At 46.3% G+C, this 15,966-nt stretch overlaps 1 protein-coding gene and 1 long non-coding RNA gene across 2 annotated transcripts; one reads left to right on the top strand and one right to left on the bottom strand.

Moving 5' to 3' along the window:
• Erich1 (glutamate-rich 1) overlaps positions 1 to 15,966 on the bottom strand; it is a gene marked incomplete at its 5' end in the record, with an annotated part of 52,793,804 nt that overhangs the window by 6,373,835 nt on the left and 46,404,003 nt on the right.
• LOC134482521 (uncharacterized) lies at positions 188 to 3,794 on the top strand. Of its 2 annotated transcripts, XR_015640444.1 has the most exons (3): positions 188 to 248; positions 1,082 to 1,165; positions 2,133 to 3,794. It is a non-coding gene; the product is annotated as an uncharacterized LOC134482521 (long non-coding RNA). The 2 variants fall into 2 exon arrangements; XR_015640443.1 differs by lacking the exon at positions 1,082 to 1,165.

The raw sequence follows: 15,966 nt of genomic DNA, 5'->3' as shown, positions 1-15,966 counted from the left end.
CTGCGCGAAGGCTCCGCCCCCTCCTCACCGCTGGCACGTTGATTGGCCAGCCGCTCCCCGGCCGCCGCTCCTGCGCTCTGATTGATCGCCGTTCGCTTGCTAGGCTCTAGCATCCGATTGGCCTTTCTTGAAGGTCCGGTAACCTTCCATTGGTGTAGCCCTGAGACTCCAAACCCTGATTGGAGGATGAAGGCAGTCGGTCATCCAGTCACAAAGGTCGTCCGGGGAGCTAGAAAGTGACCGGAAAGGTAAAATGATTCCCGGGATACTACTAATTTAATGCATCACAGATAACCAATCATAACTACCCTTCATTACACAAGTGCACTTAAAAGAGACTGCTTGCCCGGCCTTTTGGCGCAGGTCTTTAATCCCAGCACTCAGGAGACAAGCAGGTGTATCTCAGTGAGTTCGAGGCCAGCCTTGTCTACACCGGGAGTTCCAGGCCAGCGGGGAAAGAATGGGGAGAATAGAGGAACAGAAGGGAGAGAAGAAGAGGACTGAGTGGGGGAGGAAAAAGGGAGAGAGATCGAGACCATGGAGTGACAGACAGGCAGCAGGCAAGACTGACTTCTCCTTTCAGAATCTCAGTTCCCAGATTCGACAACGAAGGTGTTGAGCAGGTCTTTAAAACTACCTTAACTTTGGAACACACTCAGAAAAGTGTGAAGCAGAGATCAGAGAGAAATTTTATCCTCAGTTAGATTAAAATGGGGCGTTCGGTAAGATGAAGACTGAAAGGGGGCTGCAAAAATGCTGGACACGGGGTTGGGGATTTAGCTCAGTGGTAGAGCACTTGCCTAGCAAGCGTAAGGCCCTGGGTTCGGTCCCCAGCTCCGAAAAAAAGAAAAAAAAATGCTGGACACATTGTAAAATAAAATGACAAAGTGTGGTGATGACGGCCATGCCAACCTAGATGAGTCTCCACAGGGTCTCTGGCAGTACCTAAAAGGAAGAGGCCCCATCTCAAATCAGGTGGAAAGTGAGGAGTGATATTGAAGTGTTTCCGTGCACAAATACGAACACGTACCTAATACATGCAAAAATCTTTTTCCCCCTTTCGTTTTGTTATTTGAGACAGTTTCGCTGGGTGATTCTGGCTGGCCTGAAAGTCACTATGTAGACCAGGACAGCATTGAATGGTTTCCTGCTGCTGGGATTAAAGGTTTGTGTTATCCACCTGATCACTATTCACCCGGTTCAGAGCTTTAAAAAAAAAAAAAAAAAAAAGCGATTTGTGACATTGCCTCATACCTCCCGTTTGAAATTACAGAAGAAATAGTCATCAAATGAGAACATTTCCGGAGGAAGAAAAGAGATTGCCCCCCCCCCAGGTCTTCAAATAACACACTTCTTTTCTAAGTAGTTATTTAGCTAAAGATTGTTCTCAGAAGGAAAAAGCAAAGCAAACCTCTGCTCTGCAAACATTTGTCTGCTGTGTGCCAGGCCCGGCTGCTTCCTGTTCATCAAATGTGGTTTATTTTGTAGCTGGAAGTGAAGACCAGAAAAACTTCCTCTGTCAATCACCTGCTGGGCTGCCTTTTCTATGCATGGCTTACTTAGCATAGCCTTTAATCATTTGGGAATGATTTTTCAAATTTTGTTAAAAATTGACTCAACGAGATGTGACGCAGCTGCCCCCAGAATCCCCTTCAGCATTTATTAAATATGTTAGGAATACGGTGACCACTGGCTCCCACAGACGCGGAAATGTGACTTCGTATAACTCATCCTGTGGTCCTCTGAACAGCGACACCAGCCTCTATTTCTCTGCACACTGCTCTGCCTTCTCTCTCTTGATCTATTCTCTCAGGCTGTTCTCCCCCCAACCCCCAGGCCCCCAGACAGATCTTTTAAGCCCCATCTATCCTCATTCTAGCATTCCTCAGACAGCTTATAGGCCCGTGGACCTATAAGAACCTCTCAATTCCCAAATTTACGCGGCAGCCAAAGATTGTTTTCTGGCTATTTTTATTTTTAAAGAAGTCCCTTCATAGAAAACACAAAGTAAATATTGAGAAATTCGTCAAAAATACAAATTTTTCGAGAGTGCGTAATCATTGAAAATAAGAGGCGTCTGAAAAACCAAACGAATCATCTTGACTGTTTACATAACCATTTTGTCTTTTCAGCCAAGAAAGCTCTAGCCGTTCAAATGTGAACGCCACTAGAACAGCGACTGTGGGAAGTTCCACCGAGCTTTTTCCGCAGCGGCGGACTGAGCAGTGCGCTCTTGGCCACGGAAGGTGGCGCTGCTGAGCCTGCCGGGACAAGGCTCTCCGGACCCAAGCATCCTGGCTAAAAAGAAACTTGCGGCTTCTACTGTGAATTCCCGGGTGTGACTCCTTTCTAGTCCACCGCAAAGGCGGGAAATAAAGCCGGCCCCCGGGGACAAAGCGGCGCCTCCACCCACGCAGCTGCGGGGAGCCGGGAGGGGAGGGGGAGGAGGCGGAGGACCGTAGCCATGGCGACGAGCCAGCATCTGAAGCCGCTGAAAGGACTCTTTGTTTTGAAGCCAGCTGACGGGTGGTGCGGTTTCTAAGGTGCAGGGGGAGGCGGGTCTCGCCGGAGTCACTCGGGTTGCGCTGCGGGGACCATCGGCTCCCACGCAGGCCTGCCCTCCGATGGCGCCGGACACCTGCTTCCTGTCCTCTCGGCTAGTATCGACTCCGCTAAGGACTGGGCGAGCAGGCTCCGGGGAAGCCAAACATAATCAGTTTGTTGGAAGAAAAACAGAAACCTTACAGAGACTAGAAGTGGCCGGCACTGGTCTCTCCCTTGTAAGAGCTGGTCCCTGGGGCGAGCTAAAGCTGTAGAGATTTCCCGAGTACTTAATAATCAGCATGTATGGTATGGAGTAGTGAGTGTGAGCGCTCGCATGTGTTTTTGCATTTCAGGAAGTGGTTGCTTAGGCAGCTGTGAGACTAGCGGTTGGGAAATGAAAACTCTCTCGGAACAGCCTGTAGCTTTCAGTTTTGCCGTGTGTACTATGAGTTATCTTTAAAGCAAAAGTTTAAACAAGGAACTTTTAAAGTGCGTGTGTTTGAATACTCTACCTAATGAAATTTGGAACACTGGAGAGCATCTGAACCTTATATAATACTCGAGTAAGTTTTAAAACTTGCAGGCATATACTAATACCATTCGCCCGCAGATCAGACAAACGGGACAGCAAAACCTGGCATTCTTCTCATCTTGTAGGATGTGGTAGATCATTTGAGAAGCACATCGCATAGTTCAGCCGCAACCGCGTTCTTTCGCCAAAGCTCTGGAGACGGTTTATAAGCAGGGAAGGTTTGTCTCAAACGTTTGGGTCCATGGCCTCTTGGTTTTGGGCTTGTGGCAAAACCTGTCAGGGAGTGTGGTGGCGGAACTGCTACTTTGGATATTTCCATCTCAGTAGAAGCAAAGACAGATGGGATCAGGGTTCTAAAACCCCCTTCAAAAACACACCCCCAATGGGCTCGAGTCCTTCAGCTATCTTTCAACAGCATCAAAGGCAAGGGGTCAAACCTTTTGGGATGTGTATGCTCAGATCTAAACTATGACACCTCTATGGTAAGATCAAAGTAACCACAGGGACCCTAAATTAAGCAGATTCAGACATCAGAGCAATATTTTTTCCATCATCAAATGGCGTATTGTCAATAAAACGATTAACTTTTAAAGAATTTAGGAAAGAGAAAGAACTTGAGGTTGGGTGGGTAAGGAGATGGGGAAGATCTGGGAGGAGTTGGGGGAGGGGACAGCATACGGTCAAAGTGAAAAAATAATAAAAGTGACGATTTATTTTACTATTTGTGTGAGTGCTCTCATTCACAGCACACGTGGTGGTCTGGGGACAACACTCAGGAGTCTGTTCACTCCTGCCACCTCCTCAGATCTGGGAGGGAGACTCAGTCCCCAGGGCTGCACTTAAACACCTCTACCCAGTGAGCGCCTTGGTGGCTGAAGTAAGGAACTTTGGAATTCCAATGTCACGGATGACCTTTCTATATGGACAAAAGGAATTTCCTCAGGGTGACAAAGGTGACCAGTAGGAGGCAGAAGAGGCAGGCAGGGAGGAAAGGATGGGGCACAGTGTACAGTACATACATGTACGAAAGCCTGAAATCAAGAGAACTTAAAATTAGCTATTACTTAGTGAATAGTGATTTTGTGTTTCATCTATTTGGAAACACTTAACGTGTGCCTCACTGAGCACCACATTGAGAATGTGATGGGGATTATTTCATGTATGAAAAACTTTCCTATTTTATAAGGGAGGAAACAGGCACTAATTGCCCCAATTTTACACAGCTAAGGCAGCTACAGTGTGGGTTTGAATTCATGTCTGAAAACCCAGACTTTATATAGTCAGGCCTCTCGGGCATCACGTCACACATGGGAGCTTGCAGAGGTGACTGTGGCTGTTTTGCTTAGCTTTCAAACAACTGGGGCTGGAGGGACGGCTCAGTAGTTAAGAGTACTTCTCAAAGTCTTGCAGAGGACCTCAGTGCGATCCCCAGCACCCACACGGTGGCTCACAACAGCCTGTAACTCCAGTTCTAGTGGCTCCGTCGCCCTCTTCTGACTTCTGTTTGCTCCTGCATGCAGTCAAGCACACACATACTCATTTGAAAAAAATTGTTTTAAATAAAGGAATTGTGTTAGCCTCTACAACACTAGGGAGCCTCTGGGAAACAGGGAAGGTTGTGCAAGTGGGGACAGAGTTGTGTTATCCAGGCTGGCAATTGTCTGTGAGCTCCGGGTAGAAAAACAGATGTTGATAGGCGTACAAGTTACCACCTCCTCTCCCCCTCGGTCTAGATCCTCTATCCCGGACAGAACAGTGATGGTTGCTCTCCTGCACCGTCAAGAACAGTCAGCTATCACCTGCTTCTAAGGGGAAGAAGCCGTAGTTGTGCTTAGGCAGCAAGCCAGATGACTTTGAAATTTTGTTTCTTTAAGCCGGGAAGGACTCTTTGGAAGCTCCTCCACCCAGCTAATGGCTGGCTTGTGACGACTTGTTTAAAGCATCCAGGGACATGGCACTGGTCATAGTACAGCGTTCTCATGAAGCACAGAGAGTTCTGTGCGATTACGGTGGCACATTAACTCTATCCCTTGTCACTCATAAGCTTAGGAAAATGTCGCTTCCGGCTGATAAGGGTGAAATTCTGATGACAGGATTCAGGTGGTCAGTATACGGGCATCTACATTTCTTTCACACTTTTGACAGGTTTGAATGATTTTTTTTTTAAATCAGATGTTGGGGGAAATTGGATTATGGTCTGAAACCTATTTTCTACATGAGAAATTTATGAGAAAAAATAGACATTAAGAGAGTGATTAGATTTTTTTGTTTAAAAAAACCCTACATACTTGTCACCCCAGCCAAAAGAAACCCCAATTAAGATCACAGAGAGACTATGGATGATAAAAATACAAGGCAAGGTGTAGGCATTAATTTTTTGCAACCTACTTTTAATAAGAATTCAACCTCTCCTCTAGCCCACTACCCAGCAGAGGTAGTAGAAGAGAAAAGTTCTCAGGATATGGAGAAAAGTGGACCTGTTCAGCTATAGTTCTTTGAGGGTGAGCTCGATCTTCTTGGGCAGCAGTTCAGTCCCGTAGCAAACACCAAATAGGACTCAGCAGCTCCAGACCAGTCCTCTAGGCAGGCAGACACCAGGCAGCAGCAGTTTCATCCTAAAGAAACCGCCAGGCGGAGTTGGGGATTTAGCTCAGCGGTAGAGCGCTTGCCTAGCAAGGGCAAGGCCCTGAAGCGCAAGGCCCTGGGTCGGTCCCCAGCTCCAAAAAAAAAAAAAAAAAAAAGAAACCTCCAGGCTCACCCACCAGCCTAAGGGGAGGCCGCGGCGCGAAAGCTGCTGCAGGAACTTCACGAGCAACTCTTGGGTGAGTTTCTCTCAGTGTCAGAGTGTGTGACCAATGTGTGTCTTTAGGGAAGAATAGAGAGGTGGAGCAAACCAAACCAATGCTCAGCGCTCATCTCCCACTGTCTGTGGGGCCGTATTTATACTCCTCCATCAGGAGCCCTTCCGCGTGTTTGCTGTATCAGAACATCCTTTCACCTGAGTCTGCTTCAGGAAAACATCCTTTCACATGTTTGCTCTAGCAAGAAATCGTTTCATCTGTGTGCCCCCAGGGAACCATCATTTGACATAACTAACTTCCCAGGAAACTAGAAGTTTCCACTTCAGCGAGGCTTCAGACGCTGTGGGCATTTCAGTGGCCTTTTCTTGGAGCCTGAAGACACTTTGAGGGAAGTATTTGGACATTTTCTAATAAAATAGTTCCCAGTGTTATTGTTGGGTGGTCAGCGAACGGCTCCAACGCTAACTGCTTGCGAGCATGGGATGTTGCCTCCCTCCACGCGGTTTTAAATGTCCGTCACTCAGTTGATCCTAGGTCACACATAGTCATCTTTGTACACTGGCATTTAGCAGAAGTTCCGAAGAGAGACCAGGACCTCACATAGACCAGTGCCCAACCTGCGTCCGTTAATTCTTTAATTTTTGACAAATACATTTTCATCTCTACCCATGGCTGCCGACCCCTCAAGTAATCCCACTCCTGCCCGTTTTTCAGCACGCACTTTTGTAAACATTTAAAGTGGGAAGCGACTGGGGATCACTTGTACTGAGCTGGTTGGTCTTAATGACTACTCTTAGTAATATTTTCATTTACTGATGCAGGGCCCCTAACCTCAAAGCCCCGTTTCATGAAAACTGTAAGGATACAAGGGGCTGTGTATTTATTCACTAGATTGGGGGGAAAGTAGAGAAAAGTACAGGAAAAGTAGAGAAAATGAAACTGAGTTGAAATTGAGGCAAACGAATATAGATCGTGCAATCACAGCTCTGTGAGGGATTTGGAAATAAAAGTTTTCTTCATAGGATTCTTTGGAAAGAAATCTAAAGATCTTTTCCGAGAAAAATATAAATTATAAATAGTTGCCAAAGAGAAAAGAAAGCCAAAATGGGTCCATTGTAATAGAAGAAATTGGAAATATAGTTAGATAGCCATTAAAATATGACACAATATTATGGAACAAGAACAAGTTACTACGAAAAGGATAACTAGGAATGAGAAAGGTTTCCAAGGTTAAGTCTAGGGTGTTTGTAGAAATGCAAAGGAAAAACTTTACAAAACAGAAGGAAACAATAAAACCTGGCTAGAACACAGATCAGTGCAGAGTCTACTGTTTTACACCCAGGGATGCTACTGATAATGAAGGAAGGCAGCTGCATTGTTTAAGTCTAGTAACAGCGTGCACCTTTAATCCCAGCACCCGGGAGGCAGAAGCAGGTGAATCTCTTAGTTCTAGAGCATTCTGCTCTATGGAGTCAGTTCTAGGACAGCTGGTTGGTTACCCAAAGAAACACTGTCTCTAAAAACAGACAGACAGACGGACAGACAGACAGACATTTTCAAATAGCGAAGGAGAAGAAATCAGCATCTAAATTGGGAGAAATCCCTGAGTGTCCAAGTCAAAGAATGAAAACATAGCCATAGAAAAGGGATTGTCTAAAACCATCCTGGATGTTTGTTTGTTTGCTTGGGTTTTTTTTGGGGGGGGGGTTGCTTGGTATTTTAGGGGGTTGATGGTTGGGTTTTTATTATTGTTGTCTTGAGTGTGGGTCCCACCACTTAGCCTTGGTTGACCTAGAACTTGCTGTGTCAGTCAGGGTTGGCTTCATAAGAGCTACCAACTACCTCTGCCTCCCAAAGGCTGGGATTAAAGGAACGTGGCACTACCCTCAGATTTGCTGGTCTAGAACAGGCAAGATAGACCAGGCTGGCCTTGAACTGACAGATCTGCCTGTCTCTGTCCTATGACTCCCTGATGTCTGGTGAGCTCCAAGGATTTTTAACGGAGAACGAAAAGAAAGAGCTGAGCAGATCTCTGGTTCGGGGAAACAGTAAAGAGAAGCTGCACAGTCCTATTGGAGGGGAGAAGGATGTGGGCACAGGGAGACCTGAGCAAACATCGGAACTGATGGGGACCAGAAAAAGCATAGTATCATACAAGAAAGAAATGTCACCAGCATGCCACCTGGCTCATTACCACGTTTTAACTAATCACTATAAACTTAACAATCATGTCTCTCTAAACACCTGAAATAATGCCTGGGGATGGTGTGCTCCACTAGATAGTCAGTGAACAGAGGAATGGATGCAAACATGTACTTAGCCTCCGCCCAGACCTACAGACACCGGGGAGAAGGATTGGGAAGGCTAGCACGTTCAACCTTTGTTCAACCCACCAAGTCAGAGGAGAAAAGATGAGTCAAGATGGGATAGCATGGTTGGGGTTGTAGTTCAGTGGTAGACCAATCAACTATCATGTACAAGGCCCTGATTCCATCCCCAACATCACCCCCCCCACACACACACACAGAGAGCAATGAAAATGTATAATCACAGATAAAATCCTAAAAGACATGTAAACATGTACAAGTGGTTGATTGCCTGGGCTGAGGGGCTCAGAGGCTGAGGTGGCTTAGAGAATCAGGCATTGCTTATTTCTGTGGAACAAAAGGCGTAAGGTGGGTCTGGAGCTCGCTTTCTCTCCACCTCCACACCACATCGGAAACAACCGATAGGTTTGCTGAACTAGTCAGATTTGGCGCAGTAGAAATCATGGCTTCCGGTGATCTCGTCTGTGGAACTGCCCACTTTCTCCCCTCAGGAAGTTCCTGCTCCCCACAATTGACTCATTTCCCCTCCCTCCCCTCTTCCTCTCCCTTATAAACAAATAGGGCAGCTCAGTGCCGCTCTTCTTGTATTGTGGAACTGCTGTGCCCAGGCCAAGCATAACTTCCGGTGGGGAAACGGTGGGGAAACGTGAGTGCCTTTGGGTCTCTGCTACACAGTGTGCCCACGCGCCACGTCTTAAATGCTGTGGGTCTGTGTCCTGAAGGACAGCAGCCATCCTACTGGTTTTTTGTTGTTGCTCACATTTTTGTTTTATTTTTTAAAAGACTTATTTATTTTATATATATGAGTACACAGTCGCACCAGAAGAAGGCATTGGATCCTACTACAGATGGTTGTAAGCCACCATGCTGGGAATTGAACTCAGAACCTCTGTAAGAGCAGTCAGTGCTCTTAACCGCTGAGCCATCTCTCCAGTCCATTTTTGTTTGTTTTGAGAAAGGGTCTCACTAAACGGGCTAGCCTTGCTCACCCTGTCTGTAGATCAGGCTTGCTTTGAGCTTGAGGTCCTCCTACTTAAGCCTCCTAAGTAGGTGGGCTTCTAGGTCACTATGCCTGGCCACTGTGCTGGGTTTTTTGTTGTTGTTGTTGTTGTTTTGTTTTGTTTGTTTGTTTACTCGCTTGTTTAATGCCATACACTGTATGGCTTCTGTTAATAGCAACACTAGTGTGATAGGACACAGCAGTGACTCCAGTAATAGGAAGCATAGACAGGAGGACTGAGGGCGGACTGAAGGCTAGAGATCAGGCTGCACTAGAGTGAGACCTTATTTTCAAAAGCTGCCAACAAATACAAGTAGCTGGGTGGGATATTGGTTACTTCTCCAGTCACTGCTACAAAATATCCAGCAAGGACAACTTAAGGAGGAAAGGACTTGTTTGGGCTCAGGGTTCGTCATGGTAGGAAAGTCACAGGGTTGGAGCATGGGCAGCTGGTTGCACTGTATCCACAGTCAGGAGCCTCAGAGAAGACTGCCGGAGAGAAGACTGCTGGTGCTCGCTACTTTCTCACTTTCTCATCTTTTCAACTCGTCCAGAGTGCTCAAGGCATGGTGCTTTTCCCATTACAGGTGGGGTTTCTCACTTCAGTGTATGTATAAACATACATGTATATTCCATATATGGTATATATATATGATATATATTCATACACATATATACCATATAGGTCATAAATATACCTTGAGCTTTCTTTACCAAGTTTCTTCTACTAGATTCTGAATACCGTCAAGTTGAAAGCAGTATTTACCATCACACCTAGCAAATGCAAGGTCCTGGGTTCCATTCCTAGCATTGTAAGAGAAAATAAGTAAATCTAACTTCTCTTGGAAAAACTTGGTGTATCAAATGCAAAACTGTGCAGGCATGTAACCATAATAAGTAAATGAAGCCATGAGTTTGAGAGGGAGAGGGGGACATGGGGAAGGGGAGGAATGGGGGGAAGGAGCTAGGAAATGATGTAACTGTATTTTAACTTAAAATATTATTTTGTTTTCAAAAATGATACATTGCGCCTAAAAATTATGTCTCTAGAATTGCAAAACTAAAAATAATCTGGATGGGAAAAACGGAAAAAAAAAAAAAACAACGAACTTTAAATGTATTGAAAGTATGTGGCGCCCAAACCGTAAAATTTATAGAAGAAAACATAGGGAGTTTAGCAGGGACTTCCTACATGTGACACCGAAAGCACAGGTTGCTTGACTTAAACTAAATGGAAATTAAATTGTACAGCAGTCAGCTGAATTTCCGTGCATGGAAGAACATAATCAACTGGGTGGGGGGACTGGTGGAAGAGGAGGAAATATATATATATGTGTGTGTGTGTGTGTGTGTGTGTGTGTGTGTGTGTGTGTGTGTGTGTATCATATATCTGATAAAGGGTTAATATCCAGACTGTGTAGAGATACTCACACCTGACAAATGGGCCAAAACAGAATGAATAGTCTGCTTAGAAAGAGGGCGACTAGAGGCTGGAGAGACAGTGTTGGGGTCAAGAACAACAGGCTGTTCTTTCTGGGGGGGGTGGGGGTCAGGGTTGGTTCCCAGCATCACATGGTGGTTCACAAGCAACTCTAGTTCCAGGAATGCTGACCTCTTTTATGACCACTGTGGGTACCAGGCATGCAGGTAGTGCACATACATGCATGCATACATACATACATGCATACACACACACATACATGCAAGCAGACACCTGTATGTATAAATTAAAATCAATAAATCTAAAGAAGTGGGTAATGAACTGGTATATATTTTCTCTAAATAAGACACCACGAAAGACCAATAAGCACCAGGAAAAACGTCGACAGTGTAACCTGTGAGCAAAATAAAAATCAGAAAACGTACATGGAAGTGTCACGTCATGCTCACTGTGACGGCTAGTACTAAATAAAAATGAAGCAGACAGTGCTGGGGGCGATGTGGGGAGATCTGCAACCCATTCACACTGCCCATGAAAACGGAAAGCGGTGCTATGGAAATAGTGTGATCATAAACAAACAAAAAACACAGAGCAGGGGCTGGAGAGGTGGCCCACCAGGTCTCCACTGTGCTGACAAAGACGTGACCAAAGCCAGCGTAGAGGAAAGGGTCACCTGGAGCTGACGCAGAGGACATGGGAGGATGCTGCTTACTGGCTGGCTTCCCAGGGCTTGCTGGGGATGCAAATCGTGCAAAAGCTGTCAAGAGAGTGAAGCTGGCTGTGGTGGTTCCTACCTGTAATCCCAGCCCTCGGGAGGCAGTTACGAGTTCAAAAATTCAATGCCATCCTTGATCATTTCAAAGCGAAATCCTAGGTCATTCTGGGCTATCTAAGAGCCACCCTCAAAAACAAAACAAAGTTCAGAGATTAAAAACCCCAAATTCCACCACTTATTATCCCTAGGGGAATATTAAATCCATATATGGCACACACACACACACACACACACACACACACACACACCACACACACACACACTACACACACACACACACACACACACACACGTGAACACACACAATGGTTTTATTACAGTAGGGTTCAATATAGATGTTGCCTTTTATTTTCTGGACAGGGTCTTGTTATGTAGTCAAGGCTAGCACTGGGTGTGACCCACCCAGGTCAGCCTGCTGACGGACCGGCATTTCAGGCACGCCTAACAGCACTCAACCTAGATATTGCTTTAAATGAACAGTATGTCATTTTTATTCTCATCTCACAATTTTTTTTTAGTGAAAATGAAGCACATCAGAGTGAATTTTCAAACATTTCCATTTTTCACGATAAAATACACGATTCCCATTAACAGAAAAGTAAAGTGAGTTAAGAGTGGTCCACAGAGAAGAAGGGAGGGGACATTGAGAGCTAGTGAAAAATTTGTACAGTTTAATTTTAGATACCATCCATTGTTTTTCTGCTTGGAAGATGGGAGAAATTACTAGCTCTTTCTTTCCTTCCTTCCTTTCCTTTTTCCCCCTTCCCCCTCCCCCTTTCCCCTTTTCCTATTTCCTTTCCTTCTCTCCTCTCCTCTCCTCTCTCCTCCCTTCCCCTCCTCTCCACTCCCCGTCTCTCCTCCCCCTCTCCCTTCCCCCCTTCTTCCTCCTCCTTCCCTCCCTCCCTCTTTCTTCTTGAAACAGGGTCTCATGTAACCTGGGCTGCCCTTGAACTCACTGTGCATCTGAGGATAACTTTGAGATCCTCTCCACTCCGGCTGTGGATTGCTCAGAGCTGGGACTACAAGTGTGCCCACCCCTGCCGCCCAAGCATCCAATAGGACCTCCTTCGTGTCTGGCAAGCACTCTAGGAGCTGAGCTACTGCCTAACTCACTGGCTCAGTCTCTTCCAGTCCCATCCTGAGCCGATTTCGTTCTTTATACTTTTCCACTTTTCGCACCAGAGTCTGCTCACCGTTGGCTTCTGCGGTTCTGCGGTGTCTGTGACGGAATCTTGAGTGAGGGTTTTTAGATCTGACTGCCAGCGATTCATCCCCCCGCCCCCCCCCCAAAAAAGAAAAGTATTGAGAAAAGAAATGTTCTGAACCGTTCTAAATTAATCATAATAATCGGAGAACAGAAGTGAAGCGGGAGGCAGAGGAGATTATCAGTTAACAGACAGGGGCTGGGGTAGCTTCCTGGAGCTGACAACGTATTTGAAAAAAAAAAACCAAATCATGAGAAGGGGAGCTCTTTACCGCCTTGGGGCATTTCTATCCTTTACTCACCATGGCAAGGATGCAGGGAGAAACTGGGAGAGACTGGAGTGCCTCTCTCCCCTCCAAGGGCACGCCCCGCCCCCAATTACTTAACTTCCTTCCCCTATGCCCTGCCTTCTTTCTGAAAGTTCTAGCGTCTCCTAGGAGCACCCGGCTAGGGACCAAACTTGCACCCGTGAGCCATAGAAAGAGCAGGGCAAACAGAAGAACGCCCAGTTGCAACTCCTGAGTGTGAGCGAACTTTTCAGACTATTAACCCTAACCAACCCAGACGGGGGTAGGACCGACCTGTGTTCCTGTCTGACCTGTGTTCCTGTCTCGAACATTCCCCGCTCTGCTGTGGGTAACCACGTGGGTTCCTGTGAGTTGTGTACCTTTCTCAACATTTTGTTTAAACACTCAAACTTCTGCCTCAGCATTACAAGCGCCGAGATACAGGGGCCGTTACCTGCAACCTTTATTTTCCATCGGTGGTGGTGGTGTGGAACTCATCCTGAGGCAGAACCCACTCTATCTAAAAGAGATAGATTCCTTCCCCCACCCCCTTTCTCCTTCCTTCCTTCTCCTCCTTCCTCCCCCTCCGTTTCATCCTTTCTGGCTTCCTCCCTCTTTTTCCTTCCTTCTTTCCTTCCTTCCTCCCTCCTCCCTTCCTTCTCCTTCCTCCCTCCCTCCCTCTTGCTCCTCCTTGCTCTTTCCATCCCTCCTCCCTCCTTCCCTCTCTTCCTTCCTTCCACCTTCTCTTTCCTTCCTCCTCCTTCCTTCCTTCTTCCTCTCCCTTTATTTTTCCTTCCTTCTCCTTGACATCCTGATAGCCCCAGATACCCCATGGTCTTTTTAGATGCCCTGTCGTCTTCAAGTCAGTTTGAATTCAGGAGCAATGCTACCCTACTCCCTATGACACCCCGACAAGGGAACTCAGTAGCTTTCGCAAACTGGTGTGATCCACAGAAAGTCTACAGTTAGTGGCAAGGGTACTTTGTGTACAAGTCACCTTTTGTTTACCCAGGTGGCACTCCACTCCCCTGGTCTAGTAGTGGTTCTCAACTTGTGGGTCGAGACCCCTTTGGGAAGGTGAATGGCCCTTTCACAGGGGGGCCTAAGACGATCAGAAAACACAAACATTTACATGATTCATAACAGTAGCAAAATTACAGTTATAAAGTAGCGACCAAAACATTTTTATGGTTGGGGGGGGGGGTCTCCCCAACCTGAGAAACTGTGTTAAAAGGTCCCAGTATTAGGAAGGTTGAGAACTACTGCCTTAGTACATCAGACCTGTTTTGGATGGTTTTGTTTGCTGATCGATGTTTTTTTTTTTTTCCAGACTGGTCCAAGAGAGGTAGCAATGGACAGCTGCTGAAAGCTGCTCTCTCCAGCTGCTGGAGGCCAGAGAGGACAGTTAGCGGGCACTAAATGTGAGGGGCTGCACTTTTTCTGTTGGTGAACATCTCTTCCAGTGGAATGAAGGGACCTGTAACTCACTGATAACAGTTCCAGGACCACATTCCTTTCTGGTTAGCGTCTGTAAGGGCTTCATAAGAACTCCTGTTTTGGAAAAGCCTCCCTCAAGACCTGTGGGTTAACGTACTGGTTTTAAACGTCCTGACGTTTTCTATGCTTAAGATCCTCCTTCTGTTGATTTTGTCCATGAGTAGGATCTTGCCCAGCTATAATATTGATCACGATTTAAAGTTTCAGTTTGGCATAGTGTCATACTGCCTTCTTTTTAAGACAACAAAAAAAGTTCGTTCCTGAATGTTTAAAGAATTGATTTCCTTTTCCTTTACACTCAACAACTTGTTTGAGAGATTTGTTTCCGAGGAATTTTTTTTAAAAGATTTATTCATTTATTATATGTAAGTACACTGTAGCTGTCTTCAGACACACCAGAAGAAGGCATCTGATCTCTTTACAGATGGTTGTGAGCCACCATGTGGTTGCTGGGATTTGAACTCAGGACCTCTGGAAGATCGGTCAGGGCTCTAACCACTGAGCCGTCTCTCCAGCCCCCGGAATATTTTTTTTAAATGCATCTGGTACTCCATGTTGTAGTGATTCTACAGATTCGGGGCTTATGCTTCAGATGTAGATGTGTATTTGTGAGTAAGATATTTTTGTTAGATAGGGATTGATGGAGGCAGAGTGGAAATGAGATAAAGTCAGGCATCTCCAGACGCAGAATTGTCTGGACAGACAGAACGACAGAAGCCACAGTCTCTCCCTAAAGTGAGACTCTGTGTGTGTGTGTGTGTATGTGTGTGTGTGTGTGTGTGTGTAGAGAGAGAGGGGGACATGGGACTTTAGAGGATGGAGAAGGGGGAACTTTGGGGATGGAAAATTCAGCCTGCAAGGCAGTTCCCCTGCAGTCTGGAAACACCAGCAGGGTTGGAATGTGGGTCTTCCCCGCAGGAGCTTGCCCTGATCTTATCAGTCAAGTCACCTTTCCTGTTCACAACATCTCAGTCACCTGAGGCTTTTAAGTCACTAACCCTTCATTCCAGAGACCAGAGACAGATAAGAAAGGAGGAGCGAGGTGTCCTTTGATTGCCTACATCCTGTGGAAGAGGGGTGATGGAGAGAAGGTTGGCTTCTGTCCCCAGGATCAAGGGGACATAGCATGCTTTGGAGGAGGGTTTTAACCCAGCTGCACTGCATCCTGAAATCATCGCCCTGGGCTTCCTAGACTCTAGGAACAAGAGACACGTTTAAAAATTAAGCGTTGGAGGGCTGAAAACAGATGATTGGGTTACAACGTGAGCCTGAGAGGTCGCCCAGGGAGGTGGAGGGAGGGCGAGGGCTCAGTTGTTCTACAAAGACTGAACTTGAGAGGGATGTGAGTTCACAGTGACTGGTCCCACCAAAGAAACTTACCAGGGGCAACCATCAGGATCGGGAGAAAATGGAGGACGGATGTAAAGAATTGTGTCTAGTCTGGCGTGAAAGGATGAGAGTCCCCTGCAGCCAGGGCTTCTCTAGGGGTCTTCTGGCAGCTCCAAAGGATGGAGCTATTGTATGGTGAGAGGCACTAGGAGGGCTTACATGGGACATT

The sequence above is a fragment of the Rattus norvegicus genome, chromosome 16 (assembly GCF_021556685.1).
Source record: "Rattus norvegicus strain SHRSP/BbbUtx chromosome 16, alternate assembly SHRSP_T2T, whole genome shotgun sequence".
Lineage (NCBI taxonomy): Eukaryota > Metazoa > Chordata > Mammalia > Rodentia > Muridae > Rattus > Rattus norvegicus.
Note: the sequence above shows the minus strand (reverse complement) of the source record. Positions and strands in the feature narration are given on the sequence as shown.